At 40.5% G+C, this 24,722-nt stretch overlaps 1 protein-coding gene and 1 long non-coding RNA gene across 5 annotated transcripts in view; one reads left to right on the top strand and one right to left on the bottom strand.

Moving 5' to 3' along the window:
* Positions 1–20,732, bottom strand: part of Mpp5 (membrane palmitoylated protein 5) — an 88,244-nt gene extending 67,512 nt beyond the window's left edge. For 2 of the 3 annotated variants that reach the window (XM_028876100.2, XM_037210662.1), the window contains exon 1: positions 20,596–20,731. The gene's annotated coding sequence lies outside the window, so the exon portion shown is untranslated. Of the gene's footprint in view, positions 1–20,595 lie in introns of all 3 variants that reach the window. The other variant, XM_037210660.1, reaches the window with a different exon arrangement.
* Positions 20,733–21,331: 599 nt separating this feature from the next.
* Positions 21,332–24,722, top strand: part of LOC114697764 — a 49,168-nt gene continuing 45,777 nt past the window's right edge. For both annotated transcript variants that reach the window (XR_003735232.2, XR_005092759.1), the window contains exon 1: positions 21,332–22,291. This is a non-coding gene — a long non-coding RNA (uncharacterized LOC114697764). The remainder of the gene's footprint in view (positions 22,292–24,722) is intronic.

Below are 24,722 nucleotides of genomic sequence, written 5' to 3'. Positions count from 1 at the left end.
ATTCACTCATCACTCTCTTCCATTTACTCCAGGTTCTAGAAGGCTGACTCCATTATCTTATGTTTTCTTGTTCTCCAATCTCGCACACCGTTGCCAGTAAGAATTACCCATCAGAAACAAGCAAAGAATGGTTGGGTTCTTTATGTCCCCAGCTTCCTCCTGTGGTCAAACAACGGTTGCACTCCATCAGGCCACGGTTCTCGAGAGGCCCCACTACTTCCGCTACAATTGTAGGTAAATCCTCCTCGTAACTAGTTCCTTTGTTCCTTCAGAGCCATAGTCAACAGACTCGGCTGGTGCCATGCCTGGGGTGTTTCACCATTCTTTCTTTTGAACTTGCATTCAATTTTCTTCTATTCCTAGGCTTGATTTTGCAATCCACTGCATGGATTCTAAAAGAAATCTCTTCTGTGCGTGTACAGCAATCAGAGCCATTATTAACTCTTCAAATCCTCACATCTTTTCCTTCATCTATGCTCCTGAGTGCTCTCCAAAAGCTTCCTGAGAAAAGATACCTGGGGATACATTTTATGAGACCTTGATTGACTTGGTACTAAAGTAGATCACATCCTAGAGAGATTTTTTTTTTTTTGCTTCCTTGCTTCCAATATGACTTCACAGCCTCTTCCAAGAACTCTCTGGCATATGCTAGACAAGAGCTCTGTAAGTATTACAGCTTGATGGAAAGGTATCCTGGCAGTCAGAAACAAAGGAATACCCCAAAGTCACACCTCAAAACAAACTTCACATTTATTGGGAGGGAAAAAACCAGGAGGGTGGCTGCCTCTCTACTCAGGCGAGAAACAGAAAGGAACTGACCAGAAGACAGGGTTTATATAGAGTTTCTTGGGGAGAGGGGCAGAACCTTTCATGGTGAAGCTTTCCAGAGTGGGGATTGGTGGGATCTCAAGTCCAGAGCTTGGGCTTTTTAACTCGTAGGGTTGAGGCAGGGTCTAGTTGTTAGGGTAGTACAGTGTTCTGTGGGTGGAACCTACCAGCTGGAGGTCCTTGGGGGAGATTCCTGGCCACTCATGTGCTTCCTGAGCCTTCAGGGGTTTACAAAACCCACGGCAGCTACGGTTGGCTTGAATAGTCAACAAGCTACACAGTGGTATACTGAACTACATTTCCGGCTTCCAGTGACTTTTGGCTTTCTGTTGTTTGTTCCATGGAAATATTTATAGTGAGATAACCCTTTCTCCCAACAATGTGAGTAAAAAGGTGATATAAGCCGGGCGGTGGTGCCACATATGCCTTTAATCCCAGCATTTGGGAGGCAGAGCCAGGTGGATCTCTGTGAGTTCGAGACCAGCCTGTTCCAGGAAAGGCACAAAGCTACACAGAGAAGCCCTGTCTTGAAAAAACCAAAAAAAAAAAAAAAAAGGTAAAAAGGTGATATAAGTAGAGAGGAGGCACTGGAGATGGGAGAAGGCAGTGGGGGAGGGGATAAACAAGAATACAAACAAAGGAAGTATGGAGTGCATGTATGAAAATGTCATTGCGAAACCCATTTCTTTGTCTGCTAACTTAAAAAATAAGTTAAGAGGGGCTAAAAGGGTAGTTCTGCAGTTAAGAGTGCTTCTTGCTCTTCCATAGGATCCAAGTTTGGTTACCAGTACCCACATCAGGCAATTCCTACAACTACAACTCTAGGGGATACAATGTCCTTTTCTGGCCTCCATGGGCACCCGCATACACGTGGCATACATTCCTACAAACAGTATACACATAAAGAAAAATAAGAAATCTTTTAAAAATTAGTTTTAAAAAGGTGACATAAATATGTAATAAGTTTGACTTTCCTATAGTTTCTGTATTGTTGGTATAACTGCCAATAATGTTCAGTGTTGGGAACTATATATCAAAATAGACTTTATGTATTAGTGATGTTACTTAATATTTTCTGAAGGGAAATTTCTACCAACAAGTAAAATAACTGATTTATTAATTCATTTAGAAATCATTCCTATATAATGTATTTTTTAATAAGAATAGCCACTGTAACATTGTAACTTTAAGAGGTAATAACCCACCAATAGGAAATTATAAAAATAACATGCTAATAGAAAATTGAACAAATAAATTATAGAAAAAAATCTATAAAATGGGATACCACCAAAATTTAAGTTATAATGTTATAGCTACTTGTCACAGGTAGATACTAAACACTTGAAATATGACCAGAATAACTGTAGAACAAAATTTTAAAATTAATTTTAATTAATTTAATAATTGATATTATAAAACTTTTAAATATTCAGGAACAATTCAGGTATGTTATTCTACTTTTTAAACTGTGAAATTAATCAAATTTAAATGCAAGTCAACCACAGTCGTGCCTCACTTAATGAGGGAGATAGGTCCTAATAAGTAAATCATTAGGCAGATTATTGCAATGTAAACACCAGAGAGCAGACACACTCATTTTAGGCCAATTCAATGTGGATCATGCTGATGCTGTTGTTAAAAGACCACACACTGTTTTACTGTGAATGTGTTTTTGTAAATAAAGGAATGCACACTAAAATTATTAAAGTATAGTATAGTTTAGCAATCATTTCCTCATGTATGTGACTACATTGCTATATGCCTTTCTATGGCTGGGACTGTAGTAGATCTGTCTATACCAGCATCACCACAAACACATAGTAAGTTGTACTGTGTTTAGTATCACTAGATGACATCAATTCTTCGGCTCCAATATTAATGTCACAGGACCATTATCTAATATATGGTCCTCTGCTAACCAAATGTTGTCATATAGTTCATGAGTGATACTGATGAAAAATTATTGACCTGATTGAGATGCACTATCAGTGTAAAATACAAACTGGATTTCAAAGACGTTATTTTAAAAGATTTAAACGATCTTTAATATTTTTATATTTAATACATATTGAGATAGTTATAATTTTGGTATACTATAAAAGACCTACTGTTAATTTTCTTTCTGCCTCCCTCCCTGGGCTGACTACTCCTGAGCTACACCTCCAGATCTTTACTTTTGTTTAGTTTGGGTATTTTATCATGAAGCTCTGTATGAGATGATAAGATGCAAAGGCGTATGGAAAAAGCAAGTTTCAAAATAGCATTTGTGTACCATCCACTTTTGCAAATACACTGAAATAGCTTATGAAGTTATTAACAAAAACTGGGAAAACATACATAACTTTTTTAAAAAGATTTATTTTTATGTGAATGAATGTTGCGCGCGCGTGTGTGTGTGTGTGTGTGTGTGTGTGTGTATGTATGCCTGGGGTGTGTGTGTGTATGTATGCCTGGGGTGTGTGTGTGTGTGTGTGTGTGTGTGTGTGTGTGTGTGTGTGTGTGTATGCCTGGTGCCTAAAAAGGACACTGAACCCTTGGAACTAGAGTTACAGACAGTTGTAAGTCACTGAGTTCTTGGAACTGAATTTCTGTTGCCTTTATAATTTCAAAACTAGTATTACTTTCAAAAACAAGGATAGAGATTTTAAGTTTCAAGGGGGCCACCAACACTTTAATATGTATCAGGCTGGGGATGTGGCTTGTTGATAGAGCAGTTTCCTACTACGTGTGAGGCTTTGGGTTTGAGTCCCTGAACTGGAAGGGAAGGTCAGGTCCGTAACTTGACTGCATTCTCTTATCATATTAGTAACTCTCAATAACAAAAGACAGAGGAACAGCTCCACAGGTACAAGCACTTGCTATGCAAGCCTGATCACTTGAATTTGATCCTCGAAGTTTGGTTCAAGGAGAGAACCGATAACTGTCCTTTGACTTCCACAAGCATGCCACGGTACACACCACCACACACACAATACACAACAACAATACATTTTTAAAAATACAATGACAAATATTCAGAGAATTCTAGTTATTAAACTCACATGGCTATTGCTTTGCCCTGAATGTATTCACTACAGATTCTCTCCACTCCCTCCAATCAATCACTTCCCTTAACCCATGTTTACATAAAGTTTCAGGTCTCTAAAACTGCATCACAAGATATTTCAACTTCTGAGTGATTTACAGCTTCCTAGAGGAAAACATTTCAAAGGTCAATAAATTAGTAGATGATTACTTCTATCTAGATGGCTGGCTGCTATACAAATTAGAAATAATGGAGGAGAGGGTATCGCTTTGCCAAAGAAGAAATATCAAATAATCATTTTAGAGTTACTAGGACAGGAATATTAACCAAAATGAAAATGAAAGCTAATAAAGACACAGCCAGACTAATCTGACAGGTTAGACTGAAGAAGTAGTGACATTACCTTCAAGACTGTAAGGGAGGATGTGTCACCAGAACAGGAAAGGAATCTTGACAAGGAAGATGGAGAATATATGTCACCAAGCTAGAATACAACAGACTTTAGGTACCACAGTACTGCCAAAAGTACAAACAATGCTCTGAGTCTGAGTAGTCTTACAGGAGAGAGCATGGGTCTAGTCTCTGTAACATTCTTAGCAGGTCAATATAGACGGTTACTACACTGTTAATCCTATAGTTAAAGGAGTTAGGTATGCTTTTATTCAAGAATGTCAAGTACTCATCAGTTGGTCACTGACAGGAAAGAGATGACGAAGGTAGAATTCTTGTCCTTTGTGTTTGGTGGTACTGTTTTGAGATCGTCTTAGATGGCCCAGCCAAGATAGCCTAGCACTTACTATGTAGCTTACTCATTAACTCGTGGCAATCCTTTACTTCTTTACACCCTTATATTCAAGAAACCTAAAATCTACCACAGAAATCAAACAAGAATAAAAACTCAATACAATGTCAACTGTTAATTGCTGTACCAGAACTACAGAAAAAAAGAGCATTATTAAGAGAATTTGGATAAAAAGAAAAGAATACAAAGCTCAACTGATTGACTACACAAAGGTTAAAGTATTAATGCAAACACATTAATACTGGTAAATTTAACACTTTTTTCAAACCACCACTGAATTTCAGCTCTCCCATTTGAAAATATATGGAATGAGCCACCCTGAATCTCAGCACACAGGAGGCAGAAGCAGACTGATCTCAGTGAGCTTGAAGATAGCCTAGTCTACATAGTCAGTTCCAAGCCAACTAAAGTTATATAGTTAAAAGCCTGTCCCCACAAAATTAATAAGCAAATAAATAAATAAGAGGAGGCGGGAGGGGGGCAGGGAGTCAGCCATTCATAGAGCTTACTGTTAAAAGAGTTTGCCCAGCATGTGCAATTCCTAGCACAGGGGGAACAAGTACGTAGTAAATATAATGAAATGGAAAAACCTAGAATAATGTTTGAGAGTCAAGCAGAAAAGCAGTATAGAATTTGAATTCATGATATAAGTGAATTGTTTAAAGTGGAGCAACAAACTTTTTCCCTATTGACTTTCACTATTAAATTACTGCAGAGATAAAAGACCTGACCTTGATGTTCAATTATAATGATCCCATCATTGACCTGGACTATGACAACCAAGTCAAATACTTCTGTAAAGTTACTAAAGCAAATTATTAATAATTATCTAATCTATTTAAAATATGTCTAAATATAATGGTAGTCAGGAAGCTGAGCCCGGAGAATCACAAGTCTGAGGCCAGCATGCACAGTAAACTGGAAGCCAGTTGGGGACATACAATAAGACTGTTTCAAATGAAATAAATCAAACCAAATAAAAACTCCACAATAATTTTAAATTATCTAAATACAGCTCATCTCAACTACCCTTCAGTATCACAAATTTAGTTTGTATTCTATCTTCTACTTATTTTTTTAACATTTATAGAGTGTCTAATATGTATCATCCACCATGCCTATTTTTTTGTTTTTAGATATTTATTTCATTTGCACGACTGTTTTGCCTGCATGTATGTCTGTATAAGGGTGTCAGATCCCCTGCAAATGAAGTTACAGACAGTTGTGAGCTGCCATGTGGGTGCTGGAAATTGAACCTAGGTCCTCTGGAAGAGCGGGCAGTGCTCTTAACCACTGAGTCATCTCTCTAGCCCCACCTATTATTCTTGATACACCATTTCAGTTAACTTTCAAAATAAACCCACTGAATTAGGCACTAATACTCCCACTCTACAGATAAGGAGGCATGACAACCATGATCAGTTGTCTTGCTCAGAGTCACAGATGAACCTACCCCAGCATGTCTATAGAAGAACTTTAAGTTAGCACAAGCAGTGTAAGTGTGTCATGCACCACAATACCTCTCAGTAAGTACTGCAGAAAAGAGAAAGACACAAACCAATCACCAGTCTGAGTTTATATTGCTGTAGACAAAATTAATTCAGAACACATGGCAGACTCCTGCCCACTTCAAATTTCTGACCAACCTAAAGTAAATGTAATTGTCACTAAGGAGATAACCCAGTGTATTGGTAGACAAGCATAAAGGCCTAAATTTGATCAATTTGATTTTTTTGTAAAAAGCAGGAACTGGCACTGCACACTTGCAACATCAATGCTAGAGGGGTGGAGACAGGCAGGTTCAGGGATTGCTGCCAGCCAAACAGCCTAGCCTATTTGGTGAGCCCCAGGCCATCGAAAGACATTGTCTCAAAGCAGTTAGGACAGACAACTCCTAAGGAATAATATCTGAAGTTGTTCTCCGGCTCTACATAGATGTATCCACAAAGTTAAGAAAAAATGAACCAAACTGCTTTAAATTTCAAATTCTTAGTTTATCGGGGTAACTAGGATTGAAAAGACTTCAATATGGCCAGGCAATGGTGGTGCATGCCTTCAATCCCAGCACTCAGGAGGCAGAGGTAAGCGGATCTCTGTGAGATTGAGGCCAGTCTGGTCTACAAAGTGAGTTCCAGGACAGCTAGGGCTGTTACACAAAGAAATCCTGTCTTGAAAAACCAAAAAAGGCTTTGATATTGAGTTCACAATCCAAGTTAACATTTAAGCAAATGGTAAAAGTGGGACTAAGTATATAGTGTGTTTCATTCTGAACTGCTTTTCTCAATATACTTTTTTTTTAGATTTTATGTGTATGAATGTTTTTCCTGCATGCATGTATGTGGACTACATGTGTCCCTGGTGCCCATGGAGGTCAGGAGGCTTGGGTTCCCTGTAAGTTACAGATAGTTAGGAGCCACCACATGAGTCCTGAGAACTGAACCCAGCTACTTTGCAAGAGCAGAAAGTACTCTTCACTACTGAGCCATCTCTCCAGCCCCCACCGAACATCCAACATCAAATGTATAGGTCTCTTTCTCGGACCTGGAGAAGATTCCTGGAGATCAATTCTTCAGACAGCAACAGAGAATCTTGTCATTCCCATCTACCTCCATCTACCCGGGTATGCTGCAGATCTCAAGACTGCCTCCACTTCAGACACCAGCCCTAAGTCCTGGGCCTCTTGTACTTGTGACCATGAAGCTATTTATTAACTATGGCTTCCCATGATCCCTTCCCTGTATTCAAGCATTTGTTAGAATGGCTCAGGAACTTAAGAAGGCACTTGGCATACAATTTCTGGTTTACATAAAAGAATACAACTCCAGAGTATCCAAATGGGAGAGATGCCCAGGGCAAAGCATGGAGGTAAAGGTTTGGTCCCTGTGTCTTCTTCAGGTGCACCACTCATGACTTTGATACACACACCAAACCAGAACGCTATCATCAGAGTTTCTTAATGGAAGCTTTCTTTTCACAGCATGACTGATTCAATCACTGTCCACTGTGAGTCCACTGCATCTTAGCTCCTCAGAGGTACAGAGGTAACTTCTAATCATGCCTTGATCTTTCTGGCAACCGGTTCCAACCTGAAGCTATTTAGGGGCCCAGGCAAGAAGCGCCTCATTGCAACAAAAGACACTCTTATCACCAAGGAAATTCCAAGGGATTGGAAAGCTCTGCTTCAGGACAGAGGACAAAGGCCAAACACAATTCACATTACGTCATAGCCACATTAAGCACTAAGACACTCAGATAAAAGGTCATTGTTTCTACCCACATTGAGCTTAATTAGTAATCTGCTCAAGATTCTTCATCTAATTCAAGTATATTTTAAACACTAAAGTTGAAGATGGCTTTCTTCAAAACTATTTTAATCTTACCAAAAAGAAGTAAGTCTTAAGCAGGCTACATTACAGACAAAGAAAAACCAGGGCTTATGGTTAAAAATGAATTCCTATCTTTAATATCATTTACAATGATTGTGGATAAAATAATTTGAGTTTCAATTTCTTCATTTGCCACAGAGAAAAATGATAAACTTGGAAATGTAGTTGGTAAGATTTAAGGAACAGATCAAAGAATACCACTTGGATTAAGAGTTAGGGAAAAGCAAAAGGCAATGTGATTTAGTCACAATATATATTTATATTACTCTAAAACAATATAAAAGAATAAAGTAAAAAAAATAGGCAATTATTTTGGGGGGCTAGAGTGATGACTCAGTGGTTAAAAGCACTGACTGATCTTTCGAGGACCTAGGTTTAATTCCCAGCACCCACAGGGTTGCTTACAACCATCTGTAACTATAGTTCCAGGGGATTCAATACCCTCCTCAGACCTCCAGGGCACAGGTGCACAGACATACATGCAGGCAAAACACCCATAGACATAAAAAAATTAAAAATAACTTTTTTCAAAAAGTTTTTTTTGTTGTTTTTTTTTTGTTTTTTGTTTTTTTTTTGGTTTTTCAAGACAGGGTTTCTCTGTGTAGTTTTGCACCTTTCCTGGAACTCATTTTGTAGATCAGGCTGGCCTCGAACCCACAGAGATCCGCCTGGCTCTGCCTCCTGAGTGCTGGGATTAAAGGCATGCACCACCATCACCGGGCTGATTATTTTTATTAAATCTCCAAAAACCTACTAACTTCTCTTCGGCTAACTGTTAAGCATCTATTAATTTCTATTAAGTGAATCATTTTCAAAAATATTTTTTCAAGGCAGTAGTGGTGCAAGCCTTTAATCCCAGCACTCAGGAGGCAGAGGCAGGTGGATCTCTGTGAGTCTGGTCTACAGAGTAAGTTCCAGGACAGCCAGGGCTGTTATATAAAGAAACCCTGTCTTGGAAAACAAAAACCAAAAAAAGGTAAAAGCTCATAAATTTGTTATAAAGAAAGAATATATAAAGTCATTGAATACTGTTATAGTATAACATATTAAAAACATCTGCTGGGGCTGGAGAGATGGCTCAGTGATTAAGAGCACTGGCTGCTCGTCCAGAGGACCTGGGTTCAATTCCCAGCACCCACATGGCAGCTCACAACTGTCTGTAACTCCAATTCCAGGCTATCCAACACTCTCACACAGACAAACATGTAGGCAAAACACCAATGTACATAAAATACAAATAATTTAAAAAAAAATCTGCTAGGGGGCTGGAGAGATGGTTCAGCAGTTAAGAGCACTGGCTGCTCTTCCAGAGGATCAGGGTTCAATTCCCAGCACCCACGTGGCAGTTCACAACTGTCTGTACCTCCAGTTCCAAGGGATCTGGCACCCTTGAACAGACATACATGCAGGCAAAACACCAATGCACACAAAACATAAATAAATCTTTTTTAAAAAAATCTGCTAATTGCAGGGGTATAGACAGTTCCTGTAGAATCAACAGTAAACCAAGGGAATTTTATTTATTTATTTATTCATATTTGGTGATAGTGAGCCCTTATGAACGCTAGGCACTGAGCCACATCCACAGCCATGTTCTTTCTACAGCCTTTGAAGACTGAATCTTAAGTACCCAGGTTTTGTGTAATTCCTATCAAGATGTCAACAAACTTATTTCAAAAAAAATAGACTAAATCAGCCACAACAATTTTTATACAGAGTAAAGCTGGAAAACTCAAAATACCTATTGGAAGTAGCTCTAGTAGCCAGGACAGTGGAAAGCAAGAGCTCACAGACATGCTCATACAACATTGGAAAGCAAGAGCTCACAGACATGCTCACACAACATTGGAAAGCAAGAGCTCACAGAAGATGCTCACAGATTATACAATGGTTTCTAGAAAAGACAAGAGGAAATAAATGGAGAAGAAAAAAATCTTTCAACAAATGGATATAGAATCTCATACTTTACAACAATATTTCACCGAAAAATGGATTGTAAGCCTAAGTCTAAATATAAAACCATGAATCTTGATAAGGAAATACAGGAGAATCTTTTCATGACCTTGCGCTAGGCATAGTACTTAAACTGTAATATCGAAATTCCTTCCACATGGCAGAGGTGGGCTGGAGAAGTGTTTCAGAGGTTAGGAACACTTCCTGCTCCTGCAGAAGACCCACGTTCAGTTCCCAGCACCCATGCCAGCCAGGCAGCTCACAGTGCCTGGAACTCCAGCTGCAGGCAATCCAACACTCTCTTCTGCCCCAGTTCCAGCTGACTGGCACTGCACACACGTGGGTACACACATCTACACACAATTTAAAAAACAACAACAACAACAACAACAAAACTTTTTAAATTCCCAAGATCAAACTGGTAAAATGACCAGGCCTAACAAATGGAGTTCACTCCTTGAGGCCAACATGGCTGAGAGAATCAGAAAAGTTGTCTGTATTTCTGTATTCCCCCACTGAGTTCTTTTGGGGGTGGGGGTTGCCTTAAAGGAGATGTATGTAGGCAAAGTTCAAAGGACAAATCAAGCACGCCCTCGTTTTTTACAAGGTACAGTAATACTCTGCATAAAGACTTTCTAGTCAAGACAAACCACATTGAAACACTGATCCAAAAGATTATAATGGATCACATTCTTGCTGATGTTGGTGTAAACAAAACCTACTACATATAAAAGTAGAGTAAATACAATTATGTGAACCATGTATACTGGACAACATAGTATACCGCTAGACAGTATCTATTATTTACACTGCACTTTAACCATGATGTCGAGTCTACTCGGGCTTACTGGGAAGCAGTGCGCTGTGCTGAGATGGCAGCACAGACTGGATCAAGGTCTCATCGAGTGACTGACCTACGCCATCTAATGTGTGTAAGCACATTCTGTGATGTTCATACCATAAAAAAAGTAATGATACACCACATCTCTCAGAACATATACCTGTCAGTAAGTGATGCACAAACCATAAAGTTTTATTGGAACATAGTCATGGTTGTTTGGATAACTACCTTTGCACTCTGAACAGCAGAAGTGAATACCTACAACAGAGACAAAATGGCCCAGGAAGCTTAAAATATTTACAGAAAGTAATCTTCCACTGTCTTAAGAGATCAAAAGACAATCTAAGAGACTAAAAGCCTTTATGTTTAGGGTCTTTCAAAGAATTACTAACTGAAAGGAATCGTAAACTTAAAAAAAAAAAAAACCCACAAAAGGCAAATGCTTGAATTCATGTTAAATGTTTGATAAACTCAAATGTTAAAATTTTGTTAAACAGCTCAATTACTACATTGCTGAAATATTAATCTTCATAATTAAACTAAACTTAAAAAAAAACACAAAAGGCAAATGCTTGAATTCATGTTAAATGTTTGATAAACTCAAATTTTAAAATTTTGTTAAATTATACAGCTCAATTATTACATTGCTGAAATATTAATCTTCATAAAACTATCTTCTATATAGTTTGACAGAAGAAAAGCTTCACAACTGAAAATATATTTAATGAGGATGCAGGTTTTTCCATTCACCCACATTTTGTAAAGGTATTAAGCTCAAAATCAAACAATCTGGAACTTTATATTTCACTAAACTTTTTAATGGACTAACTAGCAAGCAAGCAATTGACTCTGGCCAATCCACAAATAGATGTGACATCTCAGGCATTTTGGTATACAGAAGTAATGGCTTTGTTTGTTTTTTTAAAAGTCCTTAAGTTTTCACAATAAACAAAAACTCGAAATTAAATTGTCTTTGTTCAAAATAAACTCACCAGCTCCACATACAGAGCGGCAACTTGCACACGGGACTAGGTATGTACTGGTTCTGACTGTGATGTAATCTGGGAAAGAGCACCTCATTTCTACTGCATTTCTCAGAACATATCCCTGTCGTTAAGTGATGCAGGAACCATAAAGTTTTACTTTAACAGTCATGTGCATTTGGACAACTACCTTTGCCCTCTAACAAGAGAACTAATACCTACAACAGAGGTTCTTTGGTACCTACAGAAATTCTCAGGTGTGCAAACTGAACTATTTCTTATCTACCTTAAATTCTTACTTGAATGGCCTCATCCTTTATAAGCAACACAATTTCTTCCAAGGCATTTCTCTAGATTCCAGATCTAAGATACAAATTGTTAGACTTTTTTCTGTTTACTTTGGGATTTTTTACCTAAATGAAAACTTTTACCTTGAAATTCATAGGCACTTGTAAGAAACTACACAGAGCTCCTACTCTTTACTTTTTCAACTATAGCGCAGCATCACATGCGCATGCTCATCGTGTTGGTTAAGATCCCCGTCTTCATAAAGACCCTTGGCATGGCCCTTTGAGGATCACATCCATTCCCTACCACTCCCGCAGCCCCTGAATCCACTCTGAATTCTGACATTTCAGGTACATTATGTAAGCAGAACCACACAGAAACTTTTTGAGATGCCCCACTAAGTAGTATCTGGAAATCCATCCAGGTTATGCCATGTACTGATCTGATTCTTTTCACTGCTGAATATTATTTTATGGAATGAGTATACCAGTTTAATTTTTCCCCATTAAGAGATAGGGATTTTATTAGGAATTGAGCTTCTATCAACATCTGTGTAAAAACAAAAACAACCAACCAAAGCCCCATAGCTCACTTTCTAAAGCCATTTTAACATGTCTAAATAAACCGAGTGTGAAGAACGCTTGATTACATAGTGATACACATACAATTTTCTTTGTTCACGTAGTAATTTTAAGGAGTCGTCCTTCAGTCCGCAAACTCCGTTTGGTGTCAGGCAATTTTAAGTCGGGACTGAGGAGATGGCTTCCTTGATAAAGTACTTGGTGTACAAGCCTGAGGACTAGTTCATCCCCTGAACCCACAGGAAACCTAGCTGTGTGGCTCCCTTACTTGTAATCCCAGGACTCGGAAGATAAGAAGATCCTTGGGCTCAGTGGCCAGTCAGCCTAGCCAATCATTGTGCCCCAGGCCACTGAGAGATGCAGTCTCAACAAACAAGGCGGACAGGTACTGCAGAACACCAAAGGTTGATCTCTAACATATACGCACACAAGCATAAGCACAGATGTATACACAAAGAAATTTTAACATGCAACACACACAGTTGCTAAAAGAATCTTAATTCTCCTAATTTTATACAGTACCCTAATTTACCAAACCTTTAATTTTCTTCCCCTTTCTTTCATGGCAGCACAAAAACTAAGTTATACCAGTTCCCTCCCACCATCCCGCCCTCCCTCAGTTTAAGATTGTTATATGCTTTAGTTTAAAAAAGAAACCCAGAATGATTTTTGTTTAAAATAATCCTAGAAGCATACAAGTCTAATTCAACACTGAAAAACTAGTATGAATCATGCTAACAGACTAAGAGGGGAAAAAAAATCATAATCATCTGAGAATAGGTGCAAAAAAGTTATGACAAAATTCAACATCCATTCATGACAAAAACAAGTAACTTCAACAACCTGGAACCACAAGAAAACGTTTATCACTTAGTTCAAAGAATCCATAAAATGGCCTATATTTTAAAGGTGAATAAACAATAAACAAGACAAGGATATCCTCTTTTATCTATCCTATCCCAAACCACTGGGAATCCTAGCCAGTGAAGGCTTAAAAAGGTAGAAAGAAATGAAAAGAAAAACAAAATTTAAAGAAAATAAGCATTCAGACTAAAATGAAAAAAAAATTCTTTTTGCTACAATTGTCTAATAAGAAAATCCCAATATATCAACCCCTACCCTAGAAGAATAGTGAGTTTAGAGAAAAAAAAAAAATTCAGGGGCTAGAGATGGCTCAGCAGTTAATAGCATTTGTTGCTTTTGCAGAGGAAGCAGGTTCAATTTCCAGCACCTATATGTGTGACTCACTGTCCATAACTCCAGTTACAGGGGATCTGCTGTTCTTTCTGACCTTACCAGGCATGCACTTGGTGCACAGACAAATATCCAAGCCAAACACTCATAAATATAAAATAAAATAAATAAATCTTAAAAAAAAAAAAACTTTATTAAGTTGGAATGCAGAGCATGGCACCAAATACTTATAGTTCCAGCTACCTGGGAGACTAAGGCAGGAGGGATCATTTGTGCTCAGCATTTCAAAGTCAGGTGGTGGTACAATGATGCATGCCTATAATCCCCAGTACTTAAGAAGCTGAGGCAGGGTTTTTGAGTTCAAAACCACCCTGGACTACATAATGAGACTGTGTATCAAAACATGCACAAAAACAAAATATAAAGTCAACCTCTACAAATTAGTTGGATTTCCATATATTAATCATAAATTAGAAACTATGTTTAATTCTCATCTTGCCATCTACAATAGAACAAAAAAGACTGAACTAATTAGGTACAGACCTAATAATCTGCAGGATCTATATGTTGAAAACCGTAAAACTCTCATGAACAAAATCAAATACCAAAGTAAATGAGGAGAAACGCTGTATTATAAATACTAGACACAGGTCATAAATTACTAGACATAGGGATACAGTTTAGTGGTAGGGCACTTGCCCAGATGCTCAAGACCCAGTTTCAATCGGTAGCATCACAAAATTAAATATAAATTAAAAAATAACAAGACAATATCATTAAGATCAAAGATAAACCAGTCCCTATCAAAATATCAACATGATGTTTTTGTGGCTATCAACAAACCTGGTCCTAGGTGTTACATGGGAAAGAAATGGAAGTAAAATAATCACAGCGAATCTGAAAAAGGATACTTGGAGTATCCACATTACCTTTGCTAAGACGTGTTTATTAAATAATCAAGACAAGGCAATATTAGTAAAAAGACAGACAAATAGATCAATAGAACATATCAGTGTCGTATGTTTTTGATGAAAACATGGAGCATTTCATTAAGAAGTCTTTCAAGTGTCATGAACTTGTAACAAGACAAAAAAATGGTATGACTTGTATCTTTTACTTCATATTAAAAATTAATGCCCTGGAACACAAATCTAAGTGTGAAATATAAAAATATGTAACTTGTGGGAAAAGTAAAGAAGAATCTCAGTGAGTCTGGCTAAAGCGTACTTCCTCAGCTACACCAACAGCACAGTTCAGATCCACAAAATAAACAACTGCTCATTTGGGCTTCATCAAAGCTACAATGTCAACACTTCAAAAGACAGTTATTAAGACGAAAAGGTTAACAGGTCAGGAGAAAAACCTTGGCAGATTACTTATGTGACAAAAGAAAAAGGGCGATAAAGAACTAGGAAAACTCGGGCTGGGGGTGTGGCTCAGCAGTAAGGCATATGCCCAGCATAGGCAAGGCCTTCTGTTTGATTCTCTCAAGACTCACCAATGAGAAAATGTAAGTCTGGCAAGCTGGTGCATGCAATGGTCCCAGCTACTGGAGAGGCTAAGATAGGAAGATCAAAACTTGAGGAACAATTTGAACAACAGAGTAAGACAATGTCTAAAAATAAATAAATTTAAAAATAAATAAGTATATAAAAATGGGCAAAGAATTTAGTTACTTCACAAAGAGTGCAAATAAACACATGAAATAATTAGTTAGAACCATCAGTTATAAGGGAACCGCAATTTTAAAAATACAATGACATTATTATATGCCTACTGGAATGGCTAGAATGAAAAAGACTGATTATACCAAGTGCTGGTAAGGATATAAAACTGCAGGAACTCTCACACATGGCTGGCAGGAAAGCAAAGTGGTCCAGCTACTCTGAAGAGACTTTCACAAGTACAAAAGGTTCCCAGGCTGCTGCGACAAAGTGCCACAAACACAAAGGCCCTTAAAGCAACACATCCTTACGAATTTTTAATTCTCTAGATTAGAAGCCTGACACAGGTCTCCTGGGCTAAAATTAAGGTGTTATTAGAGCTGCTTTTTTTCTGCAGGTGCCAAAGGCTAATCCATTTTCTACCTTCTGGAAACCAAGCACATTCCTCTGCTCAGGGTCTCCTTTCTTCCATCTTCAAATACACCAGTTTTTTTCACCTAGAAGCTGTCTCTACGGTTTCATCTTTTTTTTCTGACTCCATCCTTCCTCCTTCACCTTTTAAAGACTCATGATAATTAGGCCCACCTGAATAACCTCCATATGCTAATGACAGCTGATTAACAACCTAAATTAAAACTGACATGTAACCAAATATATTCAGAGGCTCTAACCATTAGACTATCTTCAAGAGCCATTATTTTGCCTACTGAAAGCTGTTCTGATTTTGCTGTTGTTTTGTTTCATTTTAAACACGGTTAGCTCACATTTGCTCATGTGACCCAGGATTCCCACTTGTAAGTACCCACCCTAGAGAAAGGAAAACAAAAAACCTATCCACACAGATTTATGCCAACTTTTAAAAAAGTTTATTTATGTGTCTGGGTGTTTTGCCTGCACGTGTATCTGTCTGTGCAACATGTGCATACAGTGCCTGCAGAATCCAGAAGAAGGCATCCGATCCTCTAGAGTCACAGACAGTTGTGAGCTGCCACGTGGGTGTTGGAAATTGAACCTGGGTCCTCTGGAAGAACAACCAGTGCTCTTAACCACTGAACCATCTCTCTAGCCCATTATGACAATGTTATACTCACAAGAAGTCTGAAAAAAAAGTTCTTCAGCTGGTGAATGGCTGAACAAATGGTGGTACATTCCTACAAGAGAATACCATGTTCAGCAATAAACTGGAAGGAACTGGACATGCTCAGCATGAATGGATCTCAGATCTATCAGGCTAAATGAAAGAAAAGCAGAAGCGATGCTTGCTAGAGCACACAGACACTAATACTGGCATGATAAAAATTGGCCTGGCACTTACACAAAGATGGTGTGCAAATGCATGGAGTAGTCCACACCTTTACATAGACTTCAAGACATGGCCTGTATAAGAAGAGAAAGATCCCTGGGCAGTGGTGGAACACACCTCTGATCCCAGCACTCCGGAGGCAGAGGCCAGCCTGCTCCTCGAAGAGAGTTCCAGGACAGCCAGAGCTGTTACACAGAGAAACCCTGTCTCAAAAAACCAAAATAAGAAAACAGGAGAAGGAGGAGGAGGAAGACATCGACCACCACCCCAATAAAACAGTTAAAGGATGTAAGAACAGAACGAAAGTAGTTAGTGAACTGAAAACCAAGACTGGTGCTGACAAAAGGTCTGAGGGGGATCTCCAGTTCAGACTTAGCTGGGCTTTCTAACAACACTCAACATCTCAAACTACTCCTCCCAAAGACCGAAGACTCTTTATGGCTTTGTGCTACACCATGGGTACAGTGGGTACATGGATCTTTCACAAGAGGATTTAATATGCTGTAAAAACTTCAAATGAATGGCAAAAAAAGCTAAAGACTGTTATAATTAAAATGAAATGATATCTTAAAAAGAGAAATTATAGGTGGGGAAATGATTAGTTGCCACGAGTAAGTTTGGGAGAAGGCTGACTTTTAAAAAGGACAGTACATGAAACTGTTCTGACTCTTGACTATGCCAACATATAAAATTTTAATCTTTTTTTTAAAGAAAGGAAACTAATACATAATTTCTCATCCAAATGGACAGAAAATTTAAAATCTGACAATGCTAATGGTGGGTAAAGATGAGAAATCACTTCCACTCAGAGACTAAATGCAGGAATAAAAATCATTTGCTCTTAAAGTATAATCTGGCTGCAATCAGTCAAAGTTAAAAATGCACATCAACCCATTATTTACAGGTGGTATACATTTTGGGTAACCACACATCTTTTTTCAGACACACAGAGAAGAATATTCATTAAGCATTGTTTGAAATATTGAAAAAAACCTTTAGATTAGGATGTGGTTTAAAAGAGGAAAAAACAGGCAGAAGGGGGGGGGGCACACAATAGCCCTGCTAGCTATTTCTATGATGTGGAGAAAGTAACTCACTAATTTATTTAACAATTAGATAGGTGAGGAGCTGGGTGTGGTGGCACATGCCTGTAATGCCAGCACTCGGGAGTCAAGGCAAGAAGAGAATCAGCTTGGGGCCAGTCTGCCTTACACTAGTAGGGCAGCTTGGGCTACATACAAAGCAAGATCCTGGGGAGGGAAAGGAGCCGGAATGTACAGTACGGACAGCCTAAAAGATTGATACCAAGTGAGCATGTAGCATTTAGTTCAAACTCATTGCCACTCCTTAGCTCATTTCTACAAACTTCATTTCCCCATCCCTGGAAAATGAAAAGTTTGGACTATATACACAACAGGATTACTTCCAACCTAATGATCCTGTAATTTAGTAAGTGTATAATAAAAAAGTTACATTCTAAAACATATGTATCAATGTACTACTTTTTCTAAACACTCTGAAATTACGAAAACAACACAGAAATAAGACACATTAATGTACTGATACATATGTCAGACCAAATTTTTTGGCATCTCTGTGATGCGATTTTTTTCCCAAAACATTTCCAACATATTGTTGATTGTAGCATACATGAAAATAACACAAGGATTTTACCTGTGGAAAAATTATAGGTGATAATCTCACAAATTCAACATAAAAGAATAGGCTAAATACTATCATCTTGAATTTTTTTATAAGTCTGATTGTTGTGACAGTTAAATATGTGTTAACTTGGATCAAATTTGAGTGTAGATGTTCACGTGAAGGTATTTTGTAGTTGTGGTTAACATATATGATCAACTGACTTTAAGGAGGTAAAATCCTCAATTACGTATTTTTTTTTTAATTTATGTGTTTTTACTCTGTGTGCATTCGTGTTTTGCCATTGGTTTTGGGGCCTCTGGAACTCGAGTTATAGACAGTTGTGAGCTGTCCTGTGTGTGCCAGGAATGGAACCCATGTCCTCTGGAAGAGCAGCCAGTGCTCTTAACTGCTGCTGAGCCATCTCTTCAACCACAAGTCTGAGATTTTTAATCAGACCACAGTACAGGGAGTTAGAGGGAGGGCTCAGCAGCTATGAGTCTATACTGCTCTGCAGAGGACCCAAGTTATGTTCCCAGCACCAACAATGGGAGGTTCCCAAGAGCCTGTAACTCTAGATCTAGGAAGGGCCAATGCCTTTGGTGTCCACTGACACATGCATTCACATGGAAACACCACCCCCCAATACATATATAATTTGAAATAAATTTTTTTAAAAAAAATCACAATTCAGAAGAAGATATGAATAGATAAACCACTGTTATACTTTGGATAGCCCTCAGGTGGAATTATATTAAGCCTTCATCTATTTTAACATTCTAAAACAAATTTAGCACTATGAGTCTACCTTTACTTGACAAATTCAAGGTAATGACTTTTAGTCATTCGTGGCAAAATCAATTTTAAAGATTATGCATCTCCTCATATTTTTGTCTGTTTTACCTACAAAGTTCTTTAAATTTTAATGGTAGCCTGATATAACAGTTTAGAATGACTTTTAAAACAAGAAACCGTGTCCAAAGGAATCCCATAAAAAAACAGTTCATATTCAAGAAAAGAGTATTTAGTAATTTTCATTACCACCAATACTTATACTTCAAAGACACTAACATCGCATAATTTGTCCATGTTGCAAAATTTAACAGGTTATTAATTTCTGGCATAATTTAAAAGGATAATTAGAATACTATCATTAAAACATGATAGTGCCCTATTAAAACGAGAAATACCTTGCACCTTGTCCGCTAAATCAAAACTTTAGAATTCTTGGTACAACTAGCTTTCCGAATCTAAATTCTTAAAACTCTAAAGACACAACTCACTACTTGTAAAAAAAAAAAAAACAAAAAACAAAAAACAAAAACCAACACAAAACAAAAAACCTCCTAGCTACTGCAGCCACTTTTAAAAGTGTCTTGGAAAATTTTTCGACCGAAACCTAAATTCCACACACATTACTGTGTGTCAGTCAGCTGGACAGAAGGTGAGAGCTACCCTTAGCAAGTTACATAATTTTGCCATAAAGATCGTTCTAAGCGGCTTTCCTTGAAAAGTGACTGACAACCACGTTACGTTACAGGCTTCAAAGTCCAACTCGCACCCTCCTCCCTGCAAGTCCTAAGACACCGGGTTTTCTCCAGCAGCGGTCACAAGGAAGCAGGAACTGTTTATCTCAAGAACGCGACGAGCAGCCCAACACCAGGAGCTGACTCAGGCACAGGGACGCTGGCGGCATTCCGTCTTCCCTGGGAAAGTGTTTCCCCGGCTGGTTCCCCGACCCGGCCCGGGAGTGGGGGGGGGAGTCCCGTCCTCCCCCTTCCCCTCCCCGGGGAGGGGGACTACACGCCAACCCCGGGCCTGGCTGCAGCGAGGCGACTCCCTGCCGCGCCCCCCGCAACTCCGCCGGGGTGGCCGGCCGGCGATCGCGCCGAGCTGCGTCCCCGGCCCCGGGAGGGGACCGACGACCGACCCCGCGCAGGCAGCCTTTCCTCCCGGGGACAAAAGGTTGGGGCTGGCACCACCGATCGCCGTGCGGCGGGTCGGGGAGAGGGGGTGACGAGCCCCGCCGCCCCTCCCCCGCCGCGCTCCCGGGGACCTGTTGATTAAGATCGCCCACAGCCCCGCCGCCGCGGGTCCGCCCCTTACCTCCGCGCCCGGGCAGCAGCGGCAGCGGCGGCGGCGGCCGATCCGTTCGCCCTCGTCGCTCCTCCACGCGGCCCCAGCGACAACCCGTCCGGCGGGCCGCCCTCCTCCAAACACACCGGATAAAGACTCCAGAAACTCCCGATCCCACCCCCGCCCGCACCCCCCGCCAACCTCGGAGCCCTCAGTCCCCGCCCCCTCCCCACCGCCAGCCTCCTCCGTCGCCGCCGTCGCCAGCCAGCTCCTCCTCGAGACCGCGCGAGACCGGCACCCCGCGGCTGACGCGAGACCGCGCACGCGCCCCCCCCGGAGCGGGGGGCGGGGGGCGGGGTAGGGGGTGGGGAAAGAACCCTCGGCGCAGCCCCGCGCGCCTATCCCGGGCCGTTCCCGGCGCAGCCCCGCCCACGGTCCGGAGAGAGGCTGGAAACGGATCGCCCAATCCTGAGCCCGCGCGGAGACAGAGCCCGCTCATTGGTCCGCTCCGGTCTCCACCCCACCCACCCACCCCACCCCCGCCGCCGCCGCCGCCCCCGCCCCACCTCGGGCGCCCGGCCCGCGCGCGTGCGCGCGCGCTGGGTCGCGCGCCTCGAACTGCGGAGCGCTCGCACTAACGGCGGAGTTTCCTTCCTCGGCCGCCTCAGCCCGAGGTCTCCTCGCCCGTGTGCGGGCGCCCTGCTCCCCCCCCCCCCCGAGCGGCTAAGGCTCGACGCCCCCCCACCCACCCGCCTCCCTCCCCAACCCCACCCGCCCTTCTGCGCCCGGGCAGCAGACATCTCCTGAGGAAAACCAGATTCCCTCCGAAGAGATTCCTCTTGTCCTGTCAGGCACGTCAAAAATGCTCAACACTCACTTCAGAAACAACCCGTGACGCCAACACCTGGTTGGGTGTGAGTCCCACAGAACTTGCCTGATTTCTGTAGACGACTTGTTTCTGAAAACCGGGAAGGAGGGCGCCCGGGGCCACAGCTGTTGTCGCAGACTTCTCCGGGAGAGGAGTGGGAGTTACCTGGGTTAGTCTGGACCCAGCGCCAGACCATGCCGTCAGGACGTGCCCATGCCACTATCTGGAAAGGGCGGACGCCAGAAGTGCTAGGACAGTGAGGCCATGGGGAACTGGCTTCGGAGCAGACAGAAATGTGTTCTGTGCAGAAACCTCTTCTGTTGGACCAAAATCCATCGCTTCAGGGACAAGGTGTAGACAACTCTCCCTCGATGCCTTCTTATATGCGAGTTTGTTCCCTCCCACCGTGGTTTTTAAGCATCGTTCCCAGGATCCTCAGGCCTCCCAATACCCTCCCGTCTTTTCACATTCTTACCCTTTCCCCCTTGTAGGTTGTGAGTGTCCTCGGGGAACACTATGTCCTCTGAATTAAGCAGGCCATCAGCCCAGGTGCTCGACATCTTTTTGGAGCCCTTCCTACATCATCAACCTCAAATCTTATTTGCATTCTGTTGAAGTATTTAAAGTTGCTTATTAGTGTTTTGTAAGACAGAGCCAAGGACAGAATGCTGTTCCCACTAAAGACCTCGTTCCTTCTATCCAACATTCCTCAGTGGACTTTGAGTACAGTACCGACAACTTCCACATTTATGTAACTGAACCGTCTTCTTAATTCATATTCAAAAAAAAAGTGAGAATTTGTGGACTACAAGTAAACTGTCTCCAGAATTCCTCGAAACTGTCAGCCATACACAAAAGGTTAGTGTGTGCTGACATTCTTTCTACATTTTTAAGTACATAAAACACAAAGTAACAAGCTTCTAGTTCCTAAAAAGCTTTTTTTTTTCTTCTCTCTTTCTCTTGGAAATATTGACAGTTTGGCTAGCTTACTCTTGTGGAGGCCACTCCCAGATGAACACCCCTGCTAGGTACCTTGCCTTGCTTCCCTAGCTGCTCAGTTTTCCCTGGTGTAGGCTCCACTCTGATAAAATGATGGTCATTATTAGTATGAAATAGTAGAACAGCCGCTACTCTCAAAATATGGGAGACTGTGTTATAAAGTACAAGAAAATCGTATTATTTTACCTCGTAAAGGAAGTTTCATTTTTAAAAAGAGAAGACTATGGCAACTATGAAATCTATTCTCTGGTGAATAAAACCTTTTTCAGAGCCCCCTACATCACACTAATAACTGGCCTTGTGTGGAAAAAGGGGGGGAGGGGTAGCTGGAAGAGTGTAAAGTATAAAAATCGCAGGCAAAGTGATTGGAGTTCTATGATGTGATGTGGGGACAAGCCTTGCTGGGCTTAAATTCTCTCGTTTGTAATATGATAGTTTGGTTTCCGATTTTATGACTGCTAGCTTCTGCAAGTGGCATGGAATGGATAGTGTGGGAGTTAAGACAATATAACATTCATTCCCAGATGGGATAAACTAGGCCATCAGTCAGTCATTTAAACCCCTGTTTGAAGAATTGTCCGTCCTTGTCAGAATGTAGTGCACCTGCTGAGTCACCCTGGCAAATCTCTAACTAGACATTATGGACCAATAGAGAAAGCCAAACTAAAATCTAGTGTAAGACAGAGAACAACCATAATAAATATCCTTCCTCCTCCTTCAGCTTGCCGTATGCTTATGTTATCTGCCTATGTTAGATTAGTAAACTGCCATGCTATTTTAAATTTGGGGGAACATAGTAACTTCGTATTTTAGTCTCTTGTGAAAAGTCTAAAATCTAAAACCTCAGATTTCAAGATTCTACAATTTATCATTATCTTTGAAACCCTGAACCGTGAACATTATCTCTTATTTTTGTGTTAGTAAAAGAGGAAAGAGGTTTCATAACTGAACTAGTTGCCTAAGCCCCCCCTTCCCCCCTAAAACAGGCTCTCAATATATAGGTAAGTCTAGTCTTGAACCTGCAATCCTCGGCTTCCCTAGTATTAGGAAGCAAAAAAAAAAAAAAAAAAGCATGTGCTACCATAACTGCTTTTGTATGAACTATATATAATGTAATTTAAAAGCAGAATGCTAAGACAGAAGTTGTAAAACAACAAATTCATTTCTGAGCTAAGACTATGAAACAGTTGCTCTCATGCAGAAGGAAAGTTCCACTGTCTGTAGTTAGCATCAATTCATTCAGTTTAGGTCAGTACTGTTCAGTGAATTGTCTTTAAGTGTTTCCTCTTTAGTTAAAAATCTATTGAACACTCCCATGTAATAAGCATTGTGCTTTAGGAATTGCAGCAGCTGCTGGCCTCTGTTCTAGAGAGTTCACAGTAAGTGGGGAGCCTGACAAGTTACACGCAATACAGTAAGAAAGCATGGCAAGTGAAATTAAGGGACCAAAGAGAGAGAAGGTTCGTGTCAAGAGGAGCTTTATTCGCTAACTAACTGGGAGTATGTTGGGGACAGAGAGTAAACTGCAGTCTGAAGACCTACAATAATGGGAAAGTAGGTAGGAGTCGAGATTATGAGCAAAGGCTGCAGAATTTGTTAGGTTGGAGGAATACGCTCAAGAGATCTACTGTACAAAATAGTGACTATAGTTAATCATCTATGGTATACCCGAAACAGTAAATTTCAAGGTCCTCACAAAAAAAAAAAAAAAATGCATGTGAGGAAATGCTAATTAGCTCCGTTTACCCATTCTACAAATATATACATATTTGAAAACATGCTGTCCATCACAAATATATGCCATTTTCCTCAATTAAATTTAAAATTAAAAACAGACAACGCACGAGTCACTTTTTACCATGTCTTACAGTCCCTGAGAAAGAGGAAACGGCTTGTTGGGGCTCACAGTTTCAGGCCATGGCGAACTATTGCCCTGGCTTGTGGGTCCATACTCATGGATGCGGGAACATGTAGTGGAACAAAGCAGCTCACATCATGTAGGACAGGAGGCAGAGCAAGAGGAAGAGAGGATGAGGGCTCTGGAAACAAGGGATGCCCTTCAAAGGCGCATGCCCAGTGACGGACTTCTTCCAGGCCCTACCTAGCCTGCTAGCCTAATTAACTGTGCTGTCTGATCGATGTGTTAAGCCATTGATGAAGTCGACCTCTTTTCAGGGTTGGGATTTGAGAGGGACACTGAGGCAGATTGTTCTTTTGGGGTAAGAGATTTATTAGAAGAGCTATTAACGCTATGGACAGACAGACAATGCCATGCCGGGGTCTCTGAGAA

This window comes from Peromyscus leucopus, chromosome 14, assembly GCF_004664715.2.
Source record: "Peromyscus leucopus breed LL Stock chromosome 14, UCI_PerLeu_2.1, whole genome shotgun sequence".
Taxonomy (NCBI): domain Eukaryota; kingdom Metazoa; phylum Chordata; class Mammalia; order Rodentia; family Cricetidae; genus Peromyscus; species Peromyscus leucopus.
This window is presented reverse-complemented; position numbering and strand designations above follow the sequence as displayed.